Source organism: Lepisma saccharinum, chromosome 2 (assembly GCF_977018435.1).
Source record: "Lepisma saccharinum chromosome 2, izLepSacc3.1, whole genome shotgun sequence".
NCBI lineage: Eukaryota > Metazoa > Arthropoda > Insecta > Zygentoma > Lepismatidae > Lepisma > Lepisma saccharinum.
Genome location: NC_139230.1, coordinates 3,280,536 through 3,307,853, shown reverse-complemented (window position 1 = coordinate 3,307,853; position 27,318 = coordinate 3,280,536). Strand labels below are relative to the sequence as shown.

The window sequence follows — 27,318 nt, the reverse complement described above, 5'->3', positions numbered from 1 at the left end:
ACTGATTGCACTATGTTTCTTGACAGAAGGAACTTGTCACAATATGTAAAATCAGAATCACTTGTAGATAGGTTCAAGCTTATATTTTCCAATTTATGTGAATATGATGTGTTTGCTGTTAGAAATGAGACAGAATTCAGGTGGGTGCTTGACTGTGGCCGTGAATTTGGATGCATGCATCTGGGATTGTTGGGCAGGAAGGAACAATACATATATCTGCTGCACAGGAGAATTGTTGGGCTCTTTGTAGGTTTTTATGATTGTTACAGAAAAAAATTACTGGTTCACAACAAAATATTTTGAAGCACTGTATTGTTTTAATATCCCATTTAACATATCTGAGAACTGGAAACATTTAAATTGTGATATTCATTTGAAATCTTATGATGATTTTGAATTTGTAACTACAAATACAGGCTTGGTGTTTTCTGGTGTGGATTTTGTTGGGGGAGGAAAATACATCACAAGTGTTATCAATGCAAATGAGATTATTCTGTATCTGCTGAGCCAGAAGATAAAATTTCATAATTTAAGATATTTTGAACCTTTGAGGTGCAATTTTCTGCAACCTTCAAATCTTAACATATCTATAGAGCAGTTAATGTAGGAATGTTTTTTGACAGGAGGAACCTCTCAAAATACATAAAATCAGATTCACTGCTGTGTGATTTCAGGCTTGTTTTTTTTTCTGACTTGTCGGGAATATGATCTGTTTGCAGTTAGGAATGAAACAGAGTTCAGGTGGTTGCTTGACAGTGGACATGAATTCAACCTGCAAGCAACATGCAACAGGGTAGAAGATCCAAGGATCCCGGCCTGTACAATAAGCCCTGCACACCCGGCAGTTTCAACATAGAACCTGTTGAGATCTATCAACCTGCAAGCAACATGCAACATGATATGAAATTAAAGGATCCCGGCCTGTACAATAAGCCCTGCACACCCGGCAGTTTCAACATAGAACCTGTTGAGATCGATCAGCCCCCAAGCAACATGCAACAGGGTAGAAGATCCAAGGATCCCGGCCTGTACAATAATCCCTGCACACCCAGCAATTTCAACATAGAACCTGTTGAGATCTATCAACCTGCAAGCAACATGTAACATGATAAGAAATTAAAGGATCCCGACCTGTACAATAAGCCCTGCACACCCGGCAGTTTCAACATAGAACCTGTTGAGATCGATCAGCCCCCAAGCAACATGCAACAGGGTAAGAAATTCAAGGATCCAGGCCTCTACAATAAGCCCTGCACACCCGGCAATTTCAACATGGATGAGCAGAGTATATATGTAGATTATGATAAAATTCCAGATGCTATTAAAATTAAGAATATACAGTAGTCATGTTGATAAATCTATGATAATAGATATGCCAGAATTGTATGATTCCTGAATCTGGGATATTTGGGAAAGGTTGAATTCACACATAAGAGAATTGTTGGGCTTCAGGAACAATTACTTGGTTCACAAATGCATGTACAATTTATATATGCCCTTTGATCAGACTTCAAACTCAATCATAATATTGTTATATGTTATTTTGACATATTTGAGTTTATAACTACAAACACAGGATTCATATATTCTGGGTTGGATTTTGTTGTGAGTACCAATTTCCACAACAGGGATTGTTCAGTTTGGGTCTTGTGCACAGTTTTTTGGGTAGGAGCAATATTCACATATTCTTGGAGTAATAGCTACATGTCATTTTTTGATAGAAGAAATGTTGCAAAATATATTAGGTCTGAATCTCTTATTCCTGATTTCAAAATTAGATTCTCAATATTTTCAATCAACAATAAGACAGAGTTCCACTGGGCACTGCACAGCACACAAAGCTTCAAATATCTAAACTTGAGATACATCACTGATTTTGAGTGCCACAAGTATAATTCTTGCAGGAGAATTGTGGGACAGTTTGTTGTTTTTTATTATTATATTGATTTTTCCTATTATGGCGGATGGTTTTCAAATCATGCAAGTGTGGGGAGATTCTATGATTTTGAGATCCTTCCCAATCAGAGCTCAAACTGGAAACATTTCAGATTTTTGCTGATGCATCTGGACAGGTTCCATAGGTCAGAATTTGTCACAACAGACAGTGGGATGTTGTATAGTGGTGCAGATTTCAATCATCACCTGCAATATTTTGATGCATACAATTCTCAGATGTTGAACATGACTGAGATAATCATGTATCTTCTTCAGCAAAAATTTAAAAATTGCAGCATTGGGTGCTTTAATAGGATAATAAAAGCATGGAATGTATTTACAGAGTGTGAGTGCGGGAAACCACTAAGCTGCATGCCTCTGCTGTTGAGATAGCCCAGCCTAACATGTAATATTGTTTGCAGGTTGATTCAAGATGCAAACATTTTTTGAAAGAAGGGATATTTCCAGATACATCAAATCCAAATCTCTTGTTCCTGAATTTAAATTGAGATTCTCAAAATTGTAAAGTGTATTGTGTGCTCCATGATGCTCACATAATTTGTGGAGAGGCATTTTATGGCCTGTTTCTGGTGCACAGGGTCTAGCTCCTGGTCTAGAAAATTACAAAATATGGCCTTGCAATCTAAGTTACACAGGGCAATCACACAAATATTTCCAATCAATTTTGTTTGGAAATGTTGATGACTGTGCAGAACAAGTATAAGTGAAATATTTCATGTTATATTTTCTATGGCATTTTGGGCATATTTTTGTGAGAATTCTGCTTTTATCTGGATTACAATTCTTTTGGTGCTTAACCCAATTGGGGCTGGATATATTCTTATTGCATTGATTACAATATTTTTGATTTGGCATTTTTGTTGTTGTTTATTATATAAAATTTCTTGGGGTTCAAATCAAAATTCTATACTTAATAAAAAACATCAGTTGGGTTCAGCAGTGTGCTTTGTGTGTGTGTGTGTGTGTTAATATTTTTGGCTTTGGTATTTATATAAAATTTCTTGGGGTTCAAATCAAAACTCTATACTTAATAAACCTATGACAGGTTGTCAGAAATTCTGTATATTAAATCAAATAGATTTGTAATTCAATTTATACAAATCTGCAATATTTTTGTGTTTAAAAATATGAGCAACACTGCAACAACACACCCTTACTCTTCAACAACTCTCACAATACTGGCTGATATGCAATGCAAAATCTCTTTATATAGCCTAAGCACAGACCGCATTGAAAACATCTGAAACAATAAGCCAATCAGAATATAACACATCATCACATTATGTCATAACCAACCAATCAGAAAACAACACATGTCTAATAATTTGTTGCACAACATGATGCAATAGAAATAAACCAGAAGTAGGTCACAAGTGGGCCGGAAGTGGACCGGAAGTAGGCAAACCGGAAGTGGACCGGAAGTGAACCGGAAGTAAATATGTGTGGGTGTGGGTGGGTGTGGGTGTATGTGGGTGGGTGTGGGTGGGTGTGGGTTTTATGAGCATCTTGGCTTAGTTTTAAGTGTATCCAAAAAAAATATCAAGAGGGGCATATTTTTAACAAATTTATGGACAACAATCTCACAGAAGTGCCTTTTATAAGTGTAGGCAAATCAATCTGAGGGGGGTCATCATTTCACGGGAAATTCCCGAGGGCATTTTTACAAAAATCTTGGATTAGACAGGGTTCCACACTTGAGCAAAAAACTCATATAAGCATGTTGAGCTTGTTTTAAGTGTAGCCAAATCTGCCTCAGGGGGCTCATCATTTATCGACCCAGTAATATCACAAATCATACTACTGATTCCCATATCATGATGCATTGCACTACGCGTGAGAAACTCATTAGCAGCTTTAGCGGTGGGGAAAGTCACCCGAACGCGATTACGACCGCATTGTTTCACTAAGTGTACTCGGACTTCCTTCTTACGGAGATAGTTACCAACACTTCCAGCGGCAAGAAATTTCTCGTTATTGTCTATACCGTCAAATAGGACTATGTATGGACCCGGCATGTCCGTACCATACCAATATGTAGGTGGAATCTGGGGGGACACATTAAGTGTATCACTTCGGGAGATTTTATTGGGGTGTGTATCGTCCACTTCTTCGCGAGAACGTTTATTGGAACCTTTCTCAGCGTCCATGTCGGATTGGGAGTCCGGAGTATGATTCCCGGCCATGATATAACGGGCCTATTTCCCGGTCCCGTAAATTTAATTCGATACTCAAGCACAAGATCACTTCACAACACTATCACTGGTTCACAAATAATTTCCCGTACAGGAGAAGGATATGAAGACAGTTCGAACAGGTATACGGTGGTAGTTACTCAGGACCGCTTTAACTACAGGTCTTGATCCTATCACTTCTCACGCGCACATTCGATAGGAAAAGCCCAAACAAATGCGCAATGTCTATTTCTTCTTCTTTGTCTGTTGAACATTGGTTGACCTATCGCACGTCGTATTGAACACCGTCTAATGACGTCAGTGCGTTTGTTGTTGCCTCGCCTTTGTTGGTAGGACTATGCGCTGTAGTAGGACCGTACCGACCGCCTTGGTGACGTCTTGACCGGTTCCCCCGGAACTTTCGGTTTACGCTAGTCCCCGTTGTTTCCACTCCAGTACAGATTCACCGATATACGAAGTAAGAAATAAGCAATTCCTTTTCAATAGTTGTGCCAGGATAGTCCAGAAAGGTATTTGTTGAAGTTTTATCATGAAGGAATTGACTTGTTGAATCCTTTGGACAGTGACGGCGCCAGCCTGAAATAAGTGGGGTGCTACAGATTTCTGAGTCAAATTCTCGGGGGGCTAACTAATACCGGCTAAAATGTACTTACTTCATACTTTTAGGGTGTCATTTTATCGCTTGCATATTTTACAATCAGAACTCAAGATAATTCAATGAGATGTTGCATTTTGTTTCATCATATGCAAATGTAATTTTAGGCACGAATCTTTTATGTCAAATAAAATGCAATAATTATATTGTTTCTTTTCCTAAGCCATTATTGAGTACAAGAATATCAGAGTCCTACTATTCATGTGAAGAGTACAAAATACACCATAGAAACTACACTCATTAAGTTTACATTATAAACTCGCTGGATATACGGATAAATACTACATGTAACATTATTTCTATGTAAACAGTGTGACTAATGGCCGTGTGCACGAACGAAGATCAAATTTTAAACTCGGATCGGGAAAGGATCACTGGAAAATTCCATTGCACGAAGACGGTTCAACACTTGATCGCGATCTAGGAACATCAAACGAGTTTATCTTCTGATCGGCCATTCGCGACCGTTTGGGTGTCTGATCCTGGTTCACGATACTGACGCTTCGACTGCAGGCAGTTGTTTTTTAATATAAAAAAAGCGGAAAGTGATATCGAGGGCGTGCAAACGTTAGAGATGTTGGATGTACAATGCTGATAATTCGAGAACTATGTAAACTAAAAACTGCCAAAATAATAATAATAATTTGTGGTTCTGTGGTGCAAAGTCGTAATGTTTATAAATACTGTACTTTCTATCCCAGAACACAAAACATATATAAATGTCATATATTACGTGTAAGGTAAATTATAACACAGCAATGTTTACGATATTGCTACATGCTGTTGGAAATATGATTGTATAAATTTAAGAAAATACATGTTACTGGCTATTTACACTAGTTTACACGACACGACAATATAAATACATAAGAATTAAGAAATGAAAAATTCAAATACTTACCACAGTACAGTAATAATAGAAATAATAATAACATATCTTTATTTAGCGGGCGAGGTTCAGCATACGCTGTTCTCTCAAAATCGAATGCAATTGGTATGGCATTAAAGTCCCGTAGAAGAAGGTTCCATGCTTTCTCCTTCTCTTTTGTGTTGTACCGTCAGTTCTTTTTTAATATTATTCTTTTTATACACTCCACTACATCCTTGTACATATTGAGAAGGTTGATTAGTACATCTCTCAAATTCATAGAAGTTTGCAGCCCGAATTATTTTCTTCTCCTACATGTTGATACTTTAACACATCACATTACTCTATTGGGTTCTTGATTGTCATTTGTTTTAGCCAACCAATCAGGTATAGCCTTACAAATTAATCTCGGATCAGTTGAACGGAATCTCCTGAACGTCGTTTTTCGTTGGTGCAATGCAAATCTTTAAACCAAGTTCATTTAGAGTGGATTACAATTGATCTCGTTCATCTGAACTTCGAAATAATCGGCGTTGGTGCACGCGGCCCTAACTTGTTGCTAAAATGAGAAAATGAACCACAGCGAGAAACTACGATAAGATATGTCTGTTTTAATGAACAGGCACAAACTTTTTTAAATCCAAAGATTTTGCAAGCTCTTTAAAGGACAGATTTCGGTTTGTTGCAAGCAATCTTTGAACATTTCAGCATAGAAAACTATTCTATGCTTTAACACATCACACTACTCTATTGGGTTCTTGATTGTCATTTGTTTTAGCCAACCAATCAGGTATAGCCTTACAAATTAATCTCGGATCAGTTGAACGGAATCTCGTGAACGTCGTTTTTCGTTGGTGCAATGCAAATCTTTAAACCAAGTTCATTTAGAGTGGATTAAAATTGATCTCGTTCATCTGAACTTCGAAATAATCGGCGTTGGTGCACGCGGCCATGAGCGAGAGAGTTACTGGGACGAGTTACTGGCCTGTATGCTCGACTCGACCCTTCTATGGGTGTTTATACACTTTCTACTTGACTCCAGCAAAGTGGGATAGTAGCTGCAGCTGTTTGGTGCTCTTTTGACAGAATGAACACACCCACGTCGTTTGCGATTATATATATATAAGAGGAGAGAGTTGCCCCTTTGTACCAACATTGCATAAATTCCAGAGTTTGAAAATCCATGGGTCAAGGTAACACTCGAGTTAGGATCATTTCCCATTGCACCAGTCTGAAAGGCATTCCACCCAACGCGAGTCATAAAACACCGGCTTTACTCTAGGATAGCAGCTAGCCTCAAAGCAAATGCCTAAACGTCATACAGATGGAAGCACGTGATTGGTTATTTGTTTCGACAAGGCGTGTTTCAACCCGTGGGGCTGCATGACAGGAAAAAAGAGATTTTGATACAGTATGTAACATTGTTATTCCTACACACAGAATTTCCGAGGAAAAAATGCCATATCTACTAGCAAATATAATCATTTTCATATGTACCTTGAAATTAATGTTAATGAAGGTTTCACCAACAAGTGTCAATAAAAATGTATGTTCAAAGTGTATAAACAGAGCATATAATTTGAGTGAAAAGAGAAAAACACGCTATTTCATGCAAACATTGTTATTCGCATACAGCGCCACCGCTATTCGGGCGATTTCGTGCAGTTTGCAACTTCGTAACAAGTTTGAACATGCAGGCGCACTCCCTGTCGAGCGGAATGTTGGCGTAGGTATTGTTGTAGGCCTATCGTATATCTATCAGCGTGTTCGAAATGGACAAGGTGAAGGAACTTAGTTCCGATCTGAAGGATGTTAGTATAAATTTGACCCTTAGAGGTTATTCGTTAAGAAAAATTGGACAAACAGTCAATAAATCACACTCCACAGTTCAATACATAGTACAAAAATTTAGAGAGGAAGGTTCAACACAGAATGTGCCGAGAAAACCAAAAGAGAGAGGGTTGAATAAACGTGATGAACGCTTTATTTTAAAAAGAGTGTGAGAAAACCCGGGACTAAGTGTTCCTCAGTTACGACCGTTAGTAGAAAATGTTGCTGGCAAGATGATGTCCGATCAAACTGTCCGACGTGCCTTGTAGAAGCATGGATATCATGGCAGAATACCACGAAAGAGGCAGTATGTAAATAAGGTGAATCGCAGGAATATACTTTCATTCGCGAAAGAGCACATCCACAAGGACCAGGAATTTTGGGATAGTGTCATATGGTCAGACAAGTCCAAAATTAATATATACGGGTCAGATGGGATAAATAGGGTCTGGAGAAAATCAAATAAAGACAATGATCACATTAACACAGTTCCAACAGTTAAACACGGTAGTTTTGAAATTCTGAAGTGATACATTACCGGTTGCGGACGGCAGCCATTACTCCGCTTTTATTCGCCGATCTCGGAGGGTAAAGTTGACCCTGCTTTTACTCCCAGCTTACCCGGCGGTTTCTGTTGGTGCAACTAGGGGTGTGCGGCATCCCGAAAAGTAGGGACCGGGATCGGGAAAAAAAATTCTCGTCCCGATCCCGACTTCGGGAAATACCAAATGGTAATTTTAAAAATTCCCGTGCCGACCCAGAAAATTCTGTCTCGCACACCCCTAGGTGCAACAGATAATCAGCCGATTCGTGGGTTAACTCTTAGTTTACTCTTACTCGCAAGTAAACCGACGTTGGTACAGCAGGTTTTATGTATTTATCCGCGCGACAACAGGGCTCAGAATCTTCTTGCCTCAACCGTCGAGCTGTTCATATCGCAGACAATGAGAAAATCCGCAGCATAGCCAACCGCTCAACAGATCAAAACCCGTACATGTATGTCAAGAGGAATGTATTTTTGCTTCTTTTTGTTTCCTGGACCATACAATTTTTAAAGGACTTTCTGTACATAAATTGTGTAATAATTGTGTCATTGCTTAATATAAATCGCGAAATATCTTCGAAACACGAGGGCATGTGTGTATGTGTCGAACACGTAAAAAACGAAAAACAAATGTAAAAGTAAAGACAGGCCCCTCTTGAATGTGACGGTGAGTTATTGTTTTTGGTTTAGAAATAAATACATTTGTGAAAAACTTAGTTGCTTCGTTCGAAACACCCGTTACTATAAGACACGCGCACTTCAAGTTTACACAAAAAAGGAGGATTTGTTATTGGTGATATTACACAATGTAGTATATTGTCTGCTACTACTACTCTGCTTGGTTTCAAATTATGAATCACTTCGCTAAAACATGATTAAATCAAATCTTGGTCTGTCCATTTCTTGGTAATAATCCAGCCTTCCCTTTCTTTGCACGGAACAATAAACATGCGTCTTCAACAATAAGCTCCCCCTTCCACCTTTCCTGTCGGTCAACCCAGTGCTCTGCCCCTTCAATGAAAGACTGGCCACACTTTGTTCAATGTAAGCCGCATTGACAAATAATAAACATGTTTCTTCTAACGGCAATATCTTTTAATACCGCGGAGATTCTTGTGTTGCCAAACAAATAATCGTTTCCTTATTCTGCACTCAAACCCCAAATCATTCAACACCCGAGACGCAGTTCGTGCGCACATTGACGGCAAATCACTCTCACTTCATTGCGGTGGAGTATAAACCTCGTGCACTTTCTTCCAAATCAGTCTCGCGGAGAAATCATCGAAGACCACGATTCTTGAACGACAACAGGCCTCTTCTTGCCTGGTGCTTTCATCTTACATGTTAAAAAAACAACCTTTTCATCGCATAAATGGAATGTTCGCTGACACCTGTCAGTACTGGCGTTATTTTCGTCACCTCAAGCTCTGTTTCATTTTGATATTGTTGCCGTAAGGAGGAATATACATTTAAAACAACTTGCTTTTCCCAAAGTAACACTCGGGCAAAACCGCGCACCGAACAGGAGACCTCGATTCAACCACTCTCGCCGCTGTATAGCACAATTAACAACGAATCACGATAAACACAGGGTGAAACCTGTTAATGTATGTATTATTTTGTCTATATAATTTTTACAAATGAAATAACTGTTTTCTTGCAAGTATACAGTTATATCAGAATAGAACCCGTCTCAGCAGAACTATATTATGTGCAACGTTTGGGTCTACATATGTGAAAACCTGCTGCAAAGTTAACTTGACGCACAGCTTACACGCATTTTTTCACGAGAAATTAATACAATAATGCACAAGGACATGTCTGGAAAGAAAACTAATTTCCTTGATTTTTCTATTTTCGATCGTTCTTGGTTGTACGTAGCACGTAAATTCCTTATTTTTAATTTTACTTCTCCTACGCCAAATACATCAAGTCTCATCTCCTACACTTATAGCCTCATACGCCCGTAGTATGAGGCTATAACACAACACAGACTCTATACTGTCCTCAGAAAGCGTTTACATTGATCGAGTGGTCTATCGAGTTTACGCACGAATGAAAAATCGATGGGAGAGGAAGCAACTCGGTCGAGTCGGGACAGCCACTCGACTGTCCTGACTACTGGAGCGAGTACTGGCTCCAGTACTCTCCCTAGTTGAGTAGAGTTGAAAGAGTAGCTCGCTCCAGCTACTCTCTCGTCTGCTCGACCAATGTAAACCAGGCTTAACAGATATTCACCAATAAAAATATATGCACAAGAAAAGTAAAAGACATGTACAAGTATAAAATCTCATTGATTTATATTAATAGAAACCAAAAACTAAACAGAAACACACACATAATAATAACATTTCAACTATTTTGTAATTTATTGACATCTTTAACCAGTTGGTAAAGAAATTAATTAGTTTACTGCTTTAAAATATCATATATAGAGGGTGCGTAAAGTATTTGAGGACAAGTGATTCTTCGCCTGCATTTTTGTGTGAACTAATTGCTGTACTTTAATCTTTTCTGAGCAACAATGGCCGACTATCAGCTAACGCAAGAGATGAAAAGCACGCTGTGATAGTTGCGCTACACGCAAAGCACAACGATGTTGATATTGCATGGTTTCTTTAAAGTTGCCATGTCTTTTGTGCACAAAGTTGAGAAGCAGTTGGAAGCCTCCAGCAGGAATGTGACACTTTTAGCCAAGAACAGAGGGCATTTCCAGCATTAAGGCAGTATGCGGATACCACAGTTCGAACAGGAGGTGCAGGTAATCATCGGTGAAAACGCTGAGTGTCCACGATGGCCATTGCCAGAGATCTCCAGGTGTCCGAGGGCACAATTCGCACTGTAGTGCATGTGGACATTGGATACAAGTCGTATGTGATGGTAAATAGGCAGTTCATGTCGGCTCACAACAGCTGCTACGAGCAAAGCGCTTACTGAACAAGGTGAAACGTCTGGAAGAACCTAGCCTGCTCTGTTTTTCTATGAAAAAATAATTCGACCAGGATCAAAAGGTGAACAGGAGATATGACAGGTGGTTATTGATCGATTGATTGTTCTTGTAAGTCCACTTTATGCACAGGTAGGCTAATTTGGACTGGACCTACAGTTTAAAGTGGGATCCGAACCACTGTGCAATGTGCCTCCATCAGGTTTCGAACCTGGGACCCCTTGATTACAAGGCGATGATGTCATCATTATGTCATTGGGGAGGCCACAGGTGGTTAAGTGCAGATCCTTCTGATGTCACCCGTGTGTTCGAGAAGTGAAACAATCCGCTGCGGGCAGTCATTGAGCTCGGCCGTGCAACACGCTACGTGCGCGTCTCCTACTATATGGGACAAATAATCACTCTATGATGTATCAGACAGTGTAATTATGGTTCTGAATACCAGTATGTATTAGCATTTAGTGTTATAAATATTCGAAATCGATGTACCGTGTTTTTCATCTGCCTAAGAAAAGCAGTTCTCTAAAAATACCAGAGTCACATCCCAACATAAGTTGGTTATTACCGCAACATTTGGTCCTCCGCAAAACCGGATGAATTACGGTTATCGGTAACCGACGGGACTGGTGAAAGTGCAGTTTAGTGAAGTGTTACAGACAGTGTAAGTACAGTGAAGTTACAGAAGAAGGCCGTTTTCCCGCCAATTCAGCCACGCCGCGCCGCGCCAGGGGAAATTAGAGCGAGTTAGGAGAATCGACGGGCATCACGATCCAGTTGCTGAATCCTGTCGACGCAGGGTTGCCAAGAGCAGAGGAATTATGGACGGCTGCAGATTCAGTTTACTTGAGTAAATCCTTAATTTTCCCTTTTCATACTTGTTTGTTCATATTCCGAACCTTGCCTGAGAAAATGCCGGAAGAAAGTGAAATGCTCGAGAAGCTCGTAAAGCAACGCAGTATAATTCAAGGACAATTAACTCGGCTTCAAAACTACGTGTCCAATTATGACGAGGCAAGTGGTCATGTAAACGAAATTGTAGCTAGGCATAAGCAACTCGGCAGTGTTTGGTTAAAACTAGAAGATGTAATGGACAAGATCGAATTATCAGATGAGCAATCTCACGACGAGAAGAGAGAGTCACTTGAGCTTTCATCGTTTCAAGATATTTTTGTTGCCCTCATAGAAAAATAGGAAACCGTGTCAGACATACAAAGATTACAGTATTTACGGCTTTCGTTAAAGGGTGATGCATTACAAGCGATCGAGAATTTGCAACTCACAGGTGCTAATTACAAGGTCGCCTGGGATTTGATTCAGCGCAAGTACAATAATCCCGTTAATAGCCGCTGCTTACATAAATGACATTTTGATTGTAGCTTCAGTCACTAAGGAAAGTGTAACAGAATTAAGAAAGTTCACGGCTACGATTAGAAGCTCTATAGAAGCGTTACGAAACATTCAGGGAGACGCGGACTTAATTTGATATTTTTCTCGTTCAGTATCTTTCATACAAATTAGATAAGTGTACGAGGAAGGATTTTGAGGAATAATCGAGCAATACAGAATTCAGTACCATAGAAGAATTGCTTATAGTTTTAGAAGCTATAGATTGTCCAGCGAAAAGAATAGACTGTTGCTTCAAATGGGCTTTTACTTTCCCTACATCCTCCCTCTTTTTAAATATTGTTTTCACTACTAAGCGCAAAGGTGAACACACTTGCTTTTCTTTCGAATGCAAAACGCTATTCTGGAACTGGTTAAGCTTTCAGACCAGCAAAAGTTCCTTCCAGCAGCGCGTGTTTTAAATTTTGTTTGTGCAGGGGCACGTGAACGGAGGGGAACGGCGAGCCCAGCGTTGTCGACTGCTTTCCACCCCACCCCCTCAGCCAGTACGGCGGTAGACAAAATTTCACGGAAGGAGAGGGTGACTGACCGTTTGTTTCGACGAGGAATGACTGTGGCGGATCTGTGCTTTGGGTTGTGTTGTGTTGTGCTGTAAAAAACCGTTGGTTTTAATACTGAAATATGAGCGGAAGTAGTGTAAAGAAGAGAAGGCGTGGTGAGGTTCTCAAAAGTAAAGAAAGGCAAATAGTAATGAATATTTTTGTTTATTTAAAACAGAAAAATCCGGATCGCAGTGTAAGTTGGTTAGCCAGCGAGACGGCGAAAGCAACTGGAGTTTCTCGGGCTACTGTGTATAAAATTCGGGGCGAGGTTTCTCAAGGTCCTTTTGAAACACCAGGTAAGAAACGACCCAGGAAAAGATCGCCAATTACAAGTAGAAATATAAAATATAATGATTTTGTCAGAAGTGCTGTGCGACGTAAAGTTCACGAATTCTTTTTTAAAAACAAACCCCCAACACTTAATTCTGTTCTTGTTGCTGTTAATTCTGACTCCACATTACCGAATTTTAAAAGATCAACGTTTCATGTCTTTCTCAAAGAACTTGGCTTTTCGTATGAGAAAAGGGGCAACAAATCCATGTTAATGGAAAGAGAAGATTTAATTTCTCTTCGCCATAAATATTTAAGAGAGATTAGGAATTATAGGCGTGAAAATAGAAATATTGTTTACACTGATGAATCCTGGGTGAACACCGGAACCTCAGTCAATTATGAATGGAAAGACAAGACAATTACAACTGCAAAACAAGCGTTTCTGGCAGGTCTTTCCACAGGTTTAAAAAATCCAACATCTCGCGGAGCGCGATACGCTTTAGTGCATGCGGGTAACGAACGCGGTTTTCTGCAAAACGCCCGACTTGTGTTTCAGTGCAAAAAGAATACAGCAGATGTCCATGATGAAATGGATGGAGAAACGTATGAGATGTATTTTCGGAAACAGTTGCTCGTCAATCTCTTGCTTGCCAATGCAGACAACCTCGTGGAAGAAGAATGATTTAAGAGAATGGTTGAAATCTCATGGCATACGTTATGATGACGACATGTTACGGAGAGATCTTCTGGAACTTACAAATATTCATAAAATTAAGTACGATAAGTATAAGATCGATGAGATGGCAAAACAGATGGGGCATACGGTGCTTCGTTTGCCCCCATATCATTGTGAACTGAACCCGATTGAACTTGTGTGGTCACAGGTTAAGCATTATGTGCGGTGTAACAACACTACATTCAAAACTAAATACATTGAAAATTTAATCACTGAATAATTTAAGACAGTAACAGTTGAAAACTGGCAAAATTACGTATAACATGTCATGGACATAGAGAAGGAAATGTGGAATGCAGATGAATTGCAGGATGACGTTGATCAGATAATAATCCACTTGGGTGAAGATTCCAGCGAGAGTGATGATCTGACAGAAGAAAATGATTCTGGTGATGATTCTGCAATGGAAGGAATTAACCCCCTGGAGTGACATGTGAGAGAAAAGTAAGTTCATTAAGAATTATTCTTTCAGTTTATGTAATTTTGTGAATTTGTTTCTTGTTTTTAATAATAGCTCACCGTGAACTTATTTCTTCAATTTGTACGTACCCGCGATTCAAGCGCCACGCACGTTTGTTTGGTCTTGTACTTTCACTGCCAGCAAGTCCGTTACTCGCCCCTGCGGCAAGCGGCAACGCTGTTCTCATATACCCAACAGTCTATTCTTTTCGCTGGACAACCAATAAGTGCAACTCTCTACAAAAATTCGAAGCAAATGAACCTTTGATATCGACGAAGCAGTTTTCAAGGTCACCAGCTGTTGGTAACGTTAGATCAAGACCGCCACAAGCATCTAACACTTATTTTACTGTGTCGTACAAGGGCCGCATCTACTGCACAGATTCCTCTCCTTTTCATCCTTTATTCAGATGCCAGTCATTTTTTTAAATTGACGAATAAACAAACATATAAATTACTGCAAGAGAACCACATATGCAGTAACTGTCTGCCGTTTGCTAATCACTTAGGGTTAAATTGTAAAGCAGTTTGTTGCAAGTACTGTAAGTTGCGTCATCACACAAGTTTGCACGAAGAGAGGGGTAAGGGCGCACGCCGTGTACCTCCCCTCCCTCCAGGAATACTTTAGCAGCTGCGAATGAAGCAAGCAGTGTTTCCAACCCTCAAGTCGAAGAGGGAGTCAGTTCGTCGTATTCAGTAAAGAATAGAAACCAAAATGTTCTCTAGCGACTGCCTGTGTTCTGGCAAAGGACAAAGATAGAAAATGCTTGCCTTGCCGCATCTTATTGGGCCCGGGGTCTCGAGTGAGCCTAGTAGTATGGATATGGTACAACGTCTTGGATTACGAAGGCAGAATCAAAACACGTTGATACAGGGAATAAGTTCCATCAATGAAAATTAACCTTATGCTGTTAATGTGGAATTAAAATCAAGGTTCAATGAATTTACTGTAGAAGCACAATGTTCTGCCTTAAAAAAATATTACTGAACGTTTACCTGCAGAAAAAATGGATACTTCATCATGGGAGATACCTACAGATATTGACCTGGCGGATGAAAACTTCAATATTCCTGCTAAGATTGATATTTTAATTTCTGCAAGTATATTTTTCAATATCCTACTGCCAGAGAAGTTGTCAAAACAAGGACCTTATCCTACGTTACAAAACACAGTTTGGCTGGATTGTAGTTGACAACACTCCAGGTACAATGTCACATCCAAGCAAATCAATCGTCATACAGGGTGAGCTTTTGGAACTTAAATTACATCGTTTCTGGACCATTGAAGGTTTGTCGGAGAAAATTATGTCGCCTAAAGATAAGAAAATGGAAGCACATTTTCGCCAAACTACAGAAAGGAATGAAGATGGCACTTACACGGCACGCTTACATTTGACGGAAGAAAGATCAGCATTAGGGGAATCATTGGAGCATGCAGAGTCCAGATTTTTACAATTAGAACGCCGACTAGAGAGAACTGGAATTGAAAGAACAATGTGTGGAATTTACGAACGAGTACGAGAGATTACACCATATGCAAGCAGTGCAGGAAATGAGAGAGGCGCCAGCAACAGAAGACATCCGATATTTCATCCCCCATCAACCGGTTTTGAACACCTCAAGTTCCACTACGAAACTACGAGTAGGATTTGATGCTTCAGCTAAAACGACCAATGGACAGTCACTCAATTGTATACAAAGTGCAGGACCGGTTCTACAAGAGTATCTGTTTGGTTTACTGCTTCGCTTTAGAACTCATATAATCGCTCTGAAATCTGATATCGATGATTCACATCCACCCTTCTGATAGGTTTTGATTGATTGAGTTGGTGTTTTAAGTCCACTTTATGCACAGTAAGGCTAATCGGGACTGGACCTACAGTTTAAAGTGGAATCCGAACCACTATGAGCCTCCACCGGGTATCGAACCCGGGACCCCTTGATTACAAGGCAACGACGCTACCACTGCGCCATCGGGGAGGCCTCCTTCTGATAGGAAATTACAGTGCATATTATGGAGAAAATCTCAAGACGAACCATTGATGATCTACGAATTGAACACTGTAACCTATGGCTTGACATGTAGCTCATATGTAGCAACTAAATGCTTACACCAACTAGCGACAGACGAAATGCACAACTTTCCACAAGCGGGTGAAATACTAAAGAAATATTTTTATATGGACGACTTGCTGTCAGGGCAAGACGACGAGAATCAAGCCATTAATCTTCGTAATGAACTGTCACCATTATTATCGGCAGGAGGATTTAAGCTACGAAAATGGGCATCCAATTCTGCAAGAGTAATTAGAGCTACGGAAAGTTAAAGACGACACGATTCTGTTTAACGACGACAGTACAAAAACTCTAGGCGTCAATTGGAACACAACTGCTGACACACTTTACATAGTAACGGAGGGAAGTTCAGCGCTAGTGGCAGAACGCAAAGCTGAGTTGGCTACACTCGCACCGGTAAACAAACAACACCTTACCACTCGGCGCTGGGATCCAGCCAACGGGATCAAGCACTCGAGAAAGCAGATACCAACGCTTGTTGTGCAAACAGCAATCACCCATGGACCGCAGGATTTTTTCCAGGGAGGGGCAAGCAAGGTAATTTTTTTCCAGGGGGGGGGGCAAAGGGGACATATTTTCCTCCAAAATAGTGATGCCCTCTCAAAAACACTATTTCAGTCTGAAATTATCATGTTTCTTCAACGAATTTATAATAATTAACATAAATTACTGTGATTGAAATGAAACAATGTGTGAAATATATAATTTTTAGGTACACATTCATTTTCCAGGGGGGCGGGCGTGGCCCCCCTTGCCCCCCCTTCCGGACGCCCATGCAATCACCCAGTTGTCAACAATCAAAGAAACCGTAAAGCTGCTGGCTGCAGCAAGCCTTACAATAAACAAAGCCCTTTGACAATACGTGTAAAGAAAGAAAACAATTTGGCCTGCTACGATTTGAGCTTTCACGAAACTGTAACCAAGCGCAGGGTTGCCAGTCAAATCGCGCAACTCTTCGATCCGCTTGGGATTATTGGGCCTGTAATTTCACTGTTCAAACAGTTTCTAAAGAAACTATGGAAACTAAATGTATCCTGGGACGACGAGTTGCCTTCAGATATATTAAACCAATGGAAAGCTTTACAAGCAGAAATATGCTACATTTCAGATATTCAGATTCCATGATGTATTTTACCTAAAGGGAAGGTAATAAATATTCAAATTCACGAGTTTTCTGATGCGTCAGAGAATGTACGGCGCGTGCTATTATGTCAGAACGGTAACCGCAAGAGAAGTAAATTCACGCTTATTGTGCAGCAACAGTAAAGTTGCACCCATTAAGAAAATAATTTTGCCTCGCCTAGAGCTGTGCACAGCACTTATATTGGCAAAATTAGTTAATAAAGTAATACCTGAAATAAATCTCCAAATAAACTATATATATTTATATGCAGACTCGCAGATTGTTTTGGCATGAATTTCAAAGGACCCAGAGAATTGGAAACCCTTTGTGGCAAATAGAGTGGCTCAAATTCAGGAATACACGCAGCAGGTGTGTGATTGGCGGCACGTAAGGTCAAAGGATAATACTGCTGATATGTTATCGAGAGGTGTCGAACCCCTGAAGCTAAAGGGAAACTCACTTTGGTTACACGGGCCAGTATTTTAAAGCCAATCAGATCAAGATCCGAATTTGGCCATCAACGAGATCAGTTTTGGAATGAATCCACCTATAGAAGTACCAGAACGAAGGAGGGTGACGATAACCTCCTTTGTAGCTACCCAAAAATTAGATGAGGTTCTTACGAGATTCTGTAACTTTTTTGAGAATGGTAAGAGTTATGGCACTTTGTCATATTTTCATTGATAATTGTAAGGGACCCATGGAGAGAAATGTTTGTACTTCGAAACTGAATGCCAAGGATTTGCAACGAGCCACAGATACGTCCATTAAAGTAAAGCAAGCCTTATTCTATGCGGAGGAAATAGAAGACTTAACACACATGAGAGAAGTTTCTCCGAACAGTGGAATAAAATATCTGTACCCATTTCTCGATGCCGATTCCATTATTCGCGTGGGCGGACGTTTAACAAAACAACGATCTCGCTTTTGAGGCTAAACATCAGATAATCTTGCCTCCTAAGACACATCTTACACGGCTGTTAATTGAATACGAACATCGCAAATTACTCCATGCTGGAACACAGTTACTACTTTCCTCCCTCCGACAAAAATACTGAATCGTCCGGGGAAGACAAATAGTTAAGATCATCTTACACTATTGCATTAAATGCAATAGATTCAAATCGGAAGCTAGTAAACAACTGATGGGATATCTACTGGAACGCCGAATCCTAGCAGCTTATCCATTCATGTACAGTGGCGTAGACTACGCGGGACCTATAAAGATAAAGATTGGAACGCCAAGCAGCAAATCGACGAGAAAATGTTTCATTGCACTTTTCGTGTGTTTCTCAACGCAGGCTGTACACATTGAAATTGTTACAGATTTAACAACCGAAGTATTTTTAGCTGCATTGAAAAGATTTATATCCCGGAGAGGAAAATGTGTAGCCATTCACAGTGACAACGCCAGTACCTTTCAAGGTGCACACCGAGAACTTCAGGAAATACAAAATATGTTTGAATCTACCCAGTTTCAAGATGTCATTCAAGACTACGCAGCAAATGAGCGCCAAATTTCGGTGGGCTCTGGGAAGCGTTAAGAAGAGTTAAGTACTTTGCCAGATTGAAGCCATATTAAACTCAAGACCACTTTGCATTTTACTCGACAAATCAGATTACCAGATATTAACTCCACGGCATTTTCTCATTGGCAGACCCATAACAACCTTCCCAGAACTTGACCTTACCCTCATATCTGAAAAAAGACTCAGCAGATACCAGTGGCGGATCCAGGATTGGCAGTTGGGAGAGGCGATTTTCGCCAGGTAGATTACAGTACCTTACCAAGCCAGGAAACTATCTTGACACGTTTTCAATGGTTATGTAAACAATGCTGCTTCAAAGAGAAGCTGAGTTGTCGCCTGAGGTCTCGTTGGTAGCGTCCGAAACAAGGGTTTGACTAGTTTCTTTTTTTTCATAATTATTGTAATCCCAACTTCGCGACACATGCACCTGAGGAAATATTGTCACCTTGGCAGACTGCGATATTATTTTCGACTACAGCCGGACCCCGTGGCCGAGTGGTTAGCACATCGCGCTGCGACGCTAGGGGTCCCGGGTTCGAATCCCGCTCGGGCATGGTTGTTTGTAAATGTCCATTCATTTCATCCCTCATCCCCATCTTCGCAAATTAGCCAAGAGGCACAAAACGCGAAGTAAAATAGAACAAATCAACCAATCTTTGACTACAATGCAGTGAGACAGAACTACTTCATAACTTAAAAAGTAAATATCAAATACACTTCCTCCATGCTACTAATTATTATAATATATCAAAACATACGCTTAGAGTTAAAATTATTTTAACAAGAATAAAATATTGGTACTGTACCTGATGATATCGGGGCAGATACAGAAGCTAGAAGATCAATACGAAATCGCAAAAATTCACGGAAATTGCATTCATTGCAAGGGACTGGACCTTTAGTTTCATATTCGAAAAGTTTTCCGTCATCCCTGTGAACCTCTGAAGGGAACTTTTCGACGTCCAAGCAGTATGACAGGTTTTACAATAGGTAAACTTTTCCGTTTTCAGCTATTTGTTCTAGGCGTTTGTTTTTCTGAATTTTATTACGTCGAGACTAGGATCACTTCGCATCTTCAAAAACAGTTTCTAATCTTCCACTGCCTTTTTGTGATAATCTTTAGATTCGTGAATGACCAAATCACCATTTTTCCCTGTTAAATTTGAAAAATCCTTGAAAGGTTTCGTAACTAATTTCCAGAGTGTGTTTAACCCCCTTCCCCCGACTTGACCAGGTACGAAAACGAGACAAAATTTACACAGGTAGCCCTGAAGGTGATCTGAAATGACAAGCCACTCGAACGATTCCAGGTGCTTTTTGGAAGCGTATAGATGGCCATCTTTGTCGCCTTTCCGTTGCAAGGAGAAAGGATATTTATATCCAACCGGTAAAACCCAATGGCGCCTTAAAACACCAACTTTTTTGAAAAATTATCTGTACCCCACCCAGGAATTTTCCAATATCAAAAAGGGCCTCCCTGATGTCGCAGTGGTAGCGTCGCCGCTTTGTAATCAAGGGGTCCCGGGTTCGATACCTGGGGAGGCACATAGTGGTTCGGATCCTCCTTTAGCTGTATGTCCAGTTCCGATTAGCCTTACTGTGCATAAAGTGAACTTAAAACACCAAAAATCAATTAATCGAAAAAAATCAATCCAATATAAAAAACATCAATGTTTCGAACTCACTGAGCTATTTCACTTTCCGCGCAAATTGCATTGTCTGCACTCAATCTGGTCGAACCTGTAGATTCTGCACTGTCGCATAAAATATCCTCGTTCAGACTACTAACTGAATTTACTCCCTCCTCATTTTCATTGCTTCCTTCCGTAGCCTGTTTTTTTTTTTTTTTTGTGAATAAACTCTCTATTGTCCTCTACTGGAGTTTTCTTTTAGCCGTTGCTAATTTTTTTCCTATCCTCACAGCTCATATCTTCAATGTAAAACACAAATCACAAAGAAAGTAAGAAACACAAACACCTCTGTCACAGCACCAACGCCACTCATGCAAGCTACATCTCGCGCAATAATAACAAACGCGTTTTTTTTTACACTACGTGCCACTCTCACGATGGAAACGTATCGCATCAAACTACACTACCCATTCACTCGACCGGAAAAGAACGCGAGAACTGACAAACCCAAAGTTACGTTGACTGGTGCCAGCTGGACCCACCCTCAAGTCCGGCGTGGGTATCATATTACCGTGCATGTCCAGCGAAGACTGCGACTTTTCGGTGTTGACTGAAATGTTTTTTTTTTTTTTTTGTCCTTCTGGTCGGTAGCAGAGGGAAGGAAACTAAAATTTCACTTCAACAGGGAGTAACGAAGCTCCTGTTGTGGAAAATCATGTTCACCTTGTTAATGAGGGAAATGTAACTTAAAAAACATACATGCAGCCCTTAAATTATTAGTAATATCATTATTATATCCCAAAAATCCATCAACAAGGCAGTTGGGGAGGGGGAGGGCGATCGCCCCTAGCGTCATGGCTGTCGAGAATGTTCGAACAGGCAGTTGTGTTGTTTCGTGTGTGTTCCGGCCAAGAAGCATATATTTAGTTTCAATATGGACCTGCAACAAGAATTTGAATTCCTATCCTGCACCAGAGCGTATAGAAGGAATAGTGTGCGCACTCCCCAAGTTGCCGTGGTCCACTGCCTAGATGACAGTGGTGGCGTTTGAGACAGCACAGAAGATGCTCGCGTTGCTTACATAACTAACTAAATAAGAAACAAAAATGCATGTTACTTAAGTTTGGAGAAAAGGTCAGCAGCTGGATAGTTTGGAGAATTTCTGAGATGATTTTGCTGTCTTCGAGGCACTTAATTCCTTTCTTATCTCCTTGGTGGGAAGAAAAATCGACATTTCAGATAGTGAAATACGAGTTTAGGTAGCGTACGCAGCATAAGATCTTCACAGCATCCTAATTGCGAAGTTTTTACAGCAATTATATTTAAATTGTCCAAACACTCAAAAAATATATCACCCCATAAACTATTAGCACATGATAATTTTTCTGCAACTACTTCTTCCACTCGTAACAGCACATCATAAACACTTTTCGATGCATAGGTAAGGTATTTACAGCCATCGCCCAAACCATAGTCTTGGATTAGCGTAAGTGAGGCAGGTACATTAGTTGGTTCCCCGTGCAGAAAAGTTGTACACAGTTTACGATCAGTCACTTTTGAAATATACCGCACTATGTATCCTGCCAAATGATACACCAAGTATTCTTTACCAACACTTTGTTCATTTAAGTTCGGTATGTTGTTTTCCCAGTCCGGTATTTGAATTTCATCTTCAGCAATGGAAATTTTTTCCCTTATTTTATTTTCAGCTTGCTTCTTCACTGAGAGATTTTTATTTTTGGTTGCTCTTGCCAGAATTCGCATTTGATTAACAAAATACGTCAGAGGAGATTCAGTCCTGTATTCACAGTTTCCACCCGAAAATAAAGCAAGTTTTGCTGGTACGTAAATTGATTGCAGCATATGTAAGTGCAGAAAATCCACAGTGGAAGGATGATCATCACAAGTGAACGACCGCAATATAACAAAATGGCGTTCTAGGGGATCTTGGTAAAATTTTCCTATCAAAACGTACTTGTAATTGTTCTTCCACAAATATTCGGACACTTCTAAAGTACTTTATATAGTGCCTTTGCAGGAGTGAATGAATTTAATGCATCAACCAGGCAGTTTAGGTCCCTTGTGAAGTTTTCCATTGTTTCACTGCCTTCCAACCCCTCTGCATTAATACTCCGATAAAATTTTATTCCATTAGCTACAGATCTGCTGAACAGCTGCATTGCGAGTCTTACATTCATTCGTTGGAATGAATTAGGATCCAAATGAGCAGAGGTCACTTTGTAGCAAGCTTTCATACCGGAAAGTTCAGTAGATGAATCATGTTCATACACATTTCTGTAAAATGAATAATCAACAATATCACCATTATAGTACACCTGCACTTTATCATGGAAGTTATTCCTTATGCATTTAAATATATGTGGTGCGTCTGAAAATGCCCAAAGCTTTCTACTAGGGTCAGCTGGATTGGATATAGAGCACTTAAGATTGTTTCTGTTTACGGAAAATTCCTAAGCATTTGCATAACTTTTTGTTAGATTGGCTACTGTCAGATGTAAAACCAATAATTCTGACCCCTGCTTTTTCCAAATGCATGATTACCTGGATAAGTATTTTTGTGAGAATGTCACCAGGGGTGGCATTCCTGCTAGCATATACTGCTATGGGTTGAATCCAATTATACAGAAAAGGAACAAACATAAAAACTAGAGCATGATTTGCTAAATTGATTCTTGCTTTTGTCTGGAGTAAGATTTTCCAAATCAACAAAGCCGTCTATTTTTAAGGAATTCGAGTTAAACTGAATTGCTTCCCTAAGTTTAACTTCATCAAAAATCAGCTTTCCGCTATGCTCATTCTGATTCTTTTCACTAAAAAAATGTGTTATAGTGTCGATGGCATGGGAATTTACACCATAAGGACATTTAAGACCCTTCACAAATTTTCTCAAATGAGCTTCAGAAGGCAAAGGTAGCAAATTGTGATGCAAACAGTGTCTATACCCTTTGGGGGACTTAATTTTTAAAAGAAGAGAATCCAGTATAAACTGAGAACTGTATCTCATTCCGGTCTTACTTTTCAGTTGGCATTTCTTTAAGATTGTATAAATTACAGTTTTTTTTATTTTTGCTAAGAGACATGAACTGTTTTGACTGTGTGACCATTGTCTTTAATTTAACATCTTTAATGACTTTTACAAGCAAATTTATTTTAGCCTGTGCGACCTTTAGTTTATTTTGCGTTCTAATTAAATTGAGTTTCTCATTCTTAAATTGAGTTTCTCATTCTTAAATTGAGTTTCTCATTCTTAAGTTTTTTCTTTAGCAATGCTATTGTATTGCTAGCATCTGCAGTGTAAAGCAAATCATCCTCTACTGATAAGCTTAATGATACATTGCGACAAGTACTTACTTCATTATCATCTGTCTGCAAGGATTGCCTTTTCATGGGAGATTTTTGCTTCTTAACTGTCTTAGAGAGGTATTTTGGCAGATTAGGAAATATGTGAGGAACTGCTTCTGGTTTTAATTTCCACCTTTGTCGTGGAATTTCTACTGTTTCGCCATGCACTGTGAACGAATCCACTTTCACTAAAAGGTCGGTGGAAAAATGAATATCACACACATAGCAATTATGGCTTAGTTTTTTATCTTTTCTAGGGATGGCACTCTCCCATTTTGAGAAACCATTACTGTCTTTAGGTGGCCTAAAAAAATGTCTACTACCTGAAGAACAGCGGTCATATCCAGATCTACAGCCAGGTACGAAACACGTAGGCATCTTGTAGTTTTCGCTCGCTGCTGTCTCAAACACGATAATAATGCATTGAACACAACACAAACTAGTCACAACAGATCAATCACAAATCTAACGACACTAAACTGAATAACGTAACATCATTGTCATTAATAAAAGTACACAATGATATTCAAGCACAACAAAACACAATGCTCTACATAAACCATGGCCGCACTGCAAGCAGAAGACGCTCGTCGCAAGCGAAGATGCTGCCAGTGTTTCAGTGGGGCACTGCTCTATTCACTTGGCTTACGGGAAGAAACCGAAGTGCGCACACTTTCTCTTCTATACGCTCTCCCTGCACATTGACACAAACTCAAAAGACAAATCTTGCATTGTGTGCCAGATATGTGGAGAGTTTTATAAACGGTTGGTGAAGAATAAAGTTGGTCTCAAGAAGATTGGTTCTTCTGATAAGTACTTCTGGCACTCCTCAACTTCAGCGTAGGCCTAATATCAAAAGTTGATGAGAAGGGACCAGAAACACTATGCAAGTCATACCGAGATTATAATAAATAATACCTTTTGAAAACCTGAGATCGCATTTCATTTATTGTTTATGATGTATCATTTATGTGATGCATACTTCAATAAATAATATAACAACAATGATATGTTACTAACAACAATAATTTTAAACAAGAAATTAGGCCTAACTGGATTTTCACAATGATAGGGGGAGGGGGTACACTGACCTCCTTGGGATGTCCCGTTTTGGGGTCAAAATATTATCGCCACCCTAGATATGGATGTTTTTCGTACTGCTTCCAATGCGTCCTCAAATACCTTACACACCCTGTATGTAGAAGTAACAAATAATTTCCTTTACATATATTTAATCTTTGGACTAACTTGTAGAATGTGAAAAGGTAAAGTTTTGCCCCGTTGGTTACTCTACTGAAGTGCTAATTAATCGACTTTCACTTTTGTTATCATCAAAATTAACCATTCTTTGCTCTAATTTGAAAAAAAAAAAGCAATTTCCAAGGAGAAGGATGACTGCCTGGTTTGACCCTTCCCCTGCTTATGCCATGGTGGTAGACATGGACAAATTCTTTTAATTTTCCAACCTCAAGAACATCCATCCTGTTCACATCAATTTCAATTATTTATAATTTCTAAATGGCAGGTTTATTGAATGATTGGCTGACCTTGGAAAACACATTCCAGTCTTCAAACTCCCTCCCTCCTGTTATGCTGCATTATTAGCATTATGCAGACAAAGGAAAGTAAAACAATTTGAAATGTACTTACAAGTAACACTAGGTCATTCAAATATAACCGGGACTGATTTTTTTTTTTTTTTTTGCCAAATCCTTTATTGTCAAATACTTATTTGCACATGTCACCCTTCAAAGTACTCCCCTCCAGAGTTCACACACATTTTCTCCAACATTCTGGAAGCATCTTAATGCCCTTTTCATAGAAGTTTTTCGGTTGGCTGCATATTCACTCCCGAACACTGCCGATGACGGCATTGTTATCCGCAAACCGCATACCTTCCAAGTCTGATTTAAGCCTACCAAACAGGTAGAAATCACTTGGGGCCAAATCGGGACTGTATGGCAGGTGTGGCAGAAGGTCCCATTTCAATTTTATGAGGGTTGCCACAGTTGTTTTGGCTATATGACGCCGTGCATTGTCTTGAAGGAAGGCCACTTGCTTTCCACCTATCTTTCGCTTGGATCGGATCTTTTCCTTCACTTCTGTTGTCAGGAGTTCTGAGTAATAATCTGAAGTGACTGTTCTGGCATCTGTAAGAAAGGCTACATGCATAACCCCCGGCCAGTCCTAAAAAAATGTTGCCATCACTTTTCCTACCGAATGGGTCCTCTGTGCTTTCTTGGGTCTGGGAGAACCGATGATCATGCGGTTCATTCTCCACACGCTCTCTTCCCTCTCTGAAGTACTTACACCACTCAAACACATGGGTTCATGAGAGACACTCTTCCTCATGAGTCTCTGGAAAATTTCAGATGGCTGGACGTTTTCTCCAACAAGAAATTTGATCACAATGCATTTTTCCATGCTCCGCGGCACCTTCTGTTCGCTCATCACTCTAGCAACACTCAGACATGACTCAGCAGGTTCTAACCTCCCAAGAACACACAACTGCTGCGCATGGCAGGTTGTTTGAAAAAAAAATCAGTCCTGGTCATATTTGAATGACCTAGTACATAATTGCAGCTAAGTGATTCATAATATACACAACGTGTAATTTTGATTTGGTATCAAGTTGCCAATGGTGCCACATTCAAAATATACTGGGAAAGTGAAAACAGCTTGGAATGTTCTTTCAATTGTAAAAAAATAGCCTATTTACTGTGTACATGAAAGTTCTAATTAATAAACAAAAATAAACTCCTGCAAGCCTCTGTGAGTATACATTTATCTGCCTGCCTGTATTAAACAATAAACTTCAGTCTAACAATGCAAGATTTAATTTTTCATCACATACTCTTCTATTTAATTAAATACTCCCTAGACTCAAACACGGATCAGTTTAAAATGTAAGAGTATGTCTCTTGTGCAGTATTTGAAGACACACTTCAATGCCACTATTCATTAAATGTAAATTTACGTAATATGGGAGTGGTTAACATAGGTTGTTGCAGAGAACTTGATTTATACAAAGTTATATTTAAAACTCTAATTGTTAGATTGAAGTTTCTCCAAGTTTATCAAATCAAGGGCAAGATTTTTCTCAAAACACCACAGTATAAATAATAAGTATAAACCTAGTATGCTACTGCAAATTAGAATGTTTCAACTTCAAGAAAAATAAAATGCCTTT

The 27,318-nt window shown here is 39.6% G+C and overlaps 1 protein-coding gene across 2 annotated transcripts in view; it reads left to right on the top strand.

The window, feature by feature from the left end:
* Positions 1–27,318, top strand: part of LOC145983867 (uncharacterized) — a 178,621-nt gene that overhangs the window by 27,897 nt on the left and 123,406 nt on the right. The gene's annotated exons all lie outside the window — the stretch shown is intronic.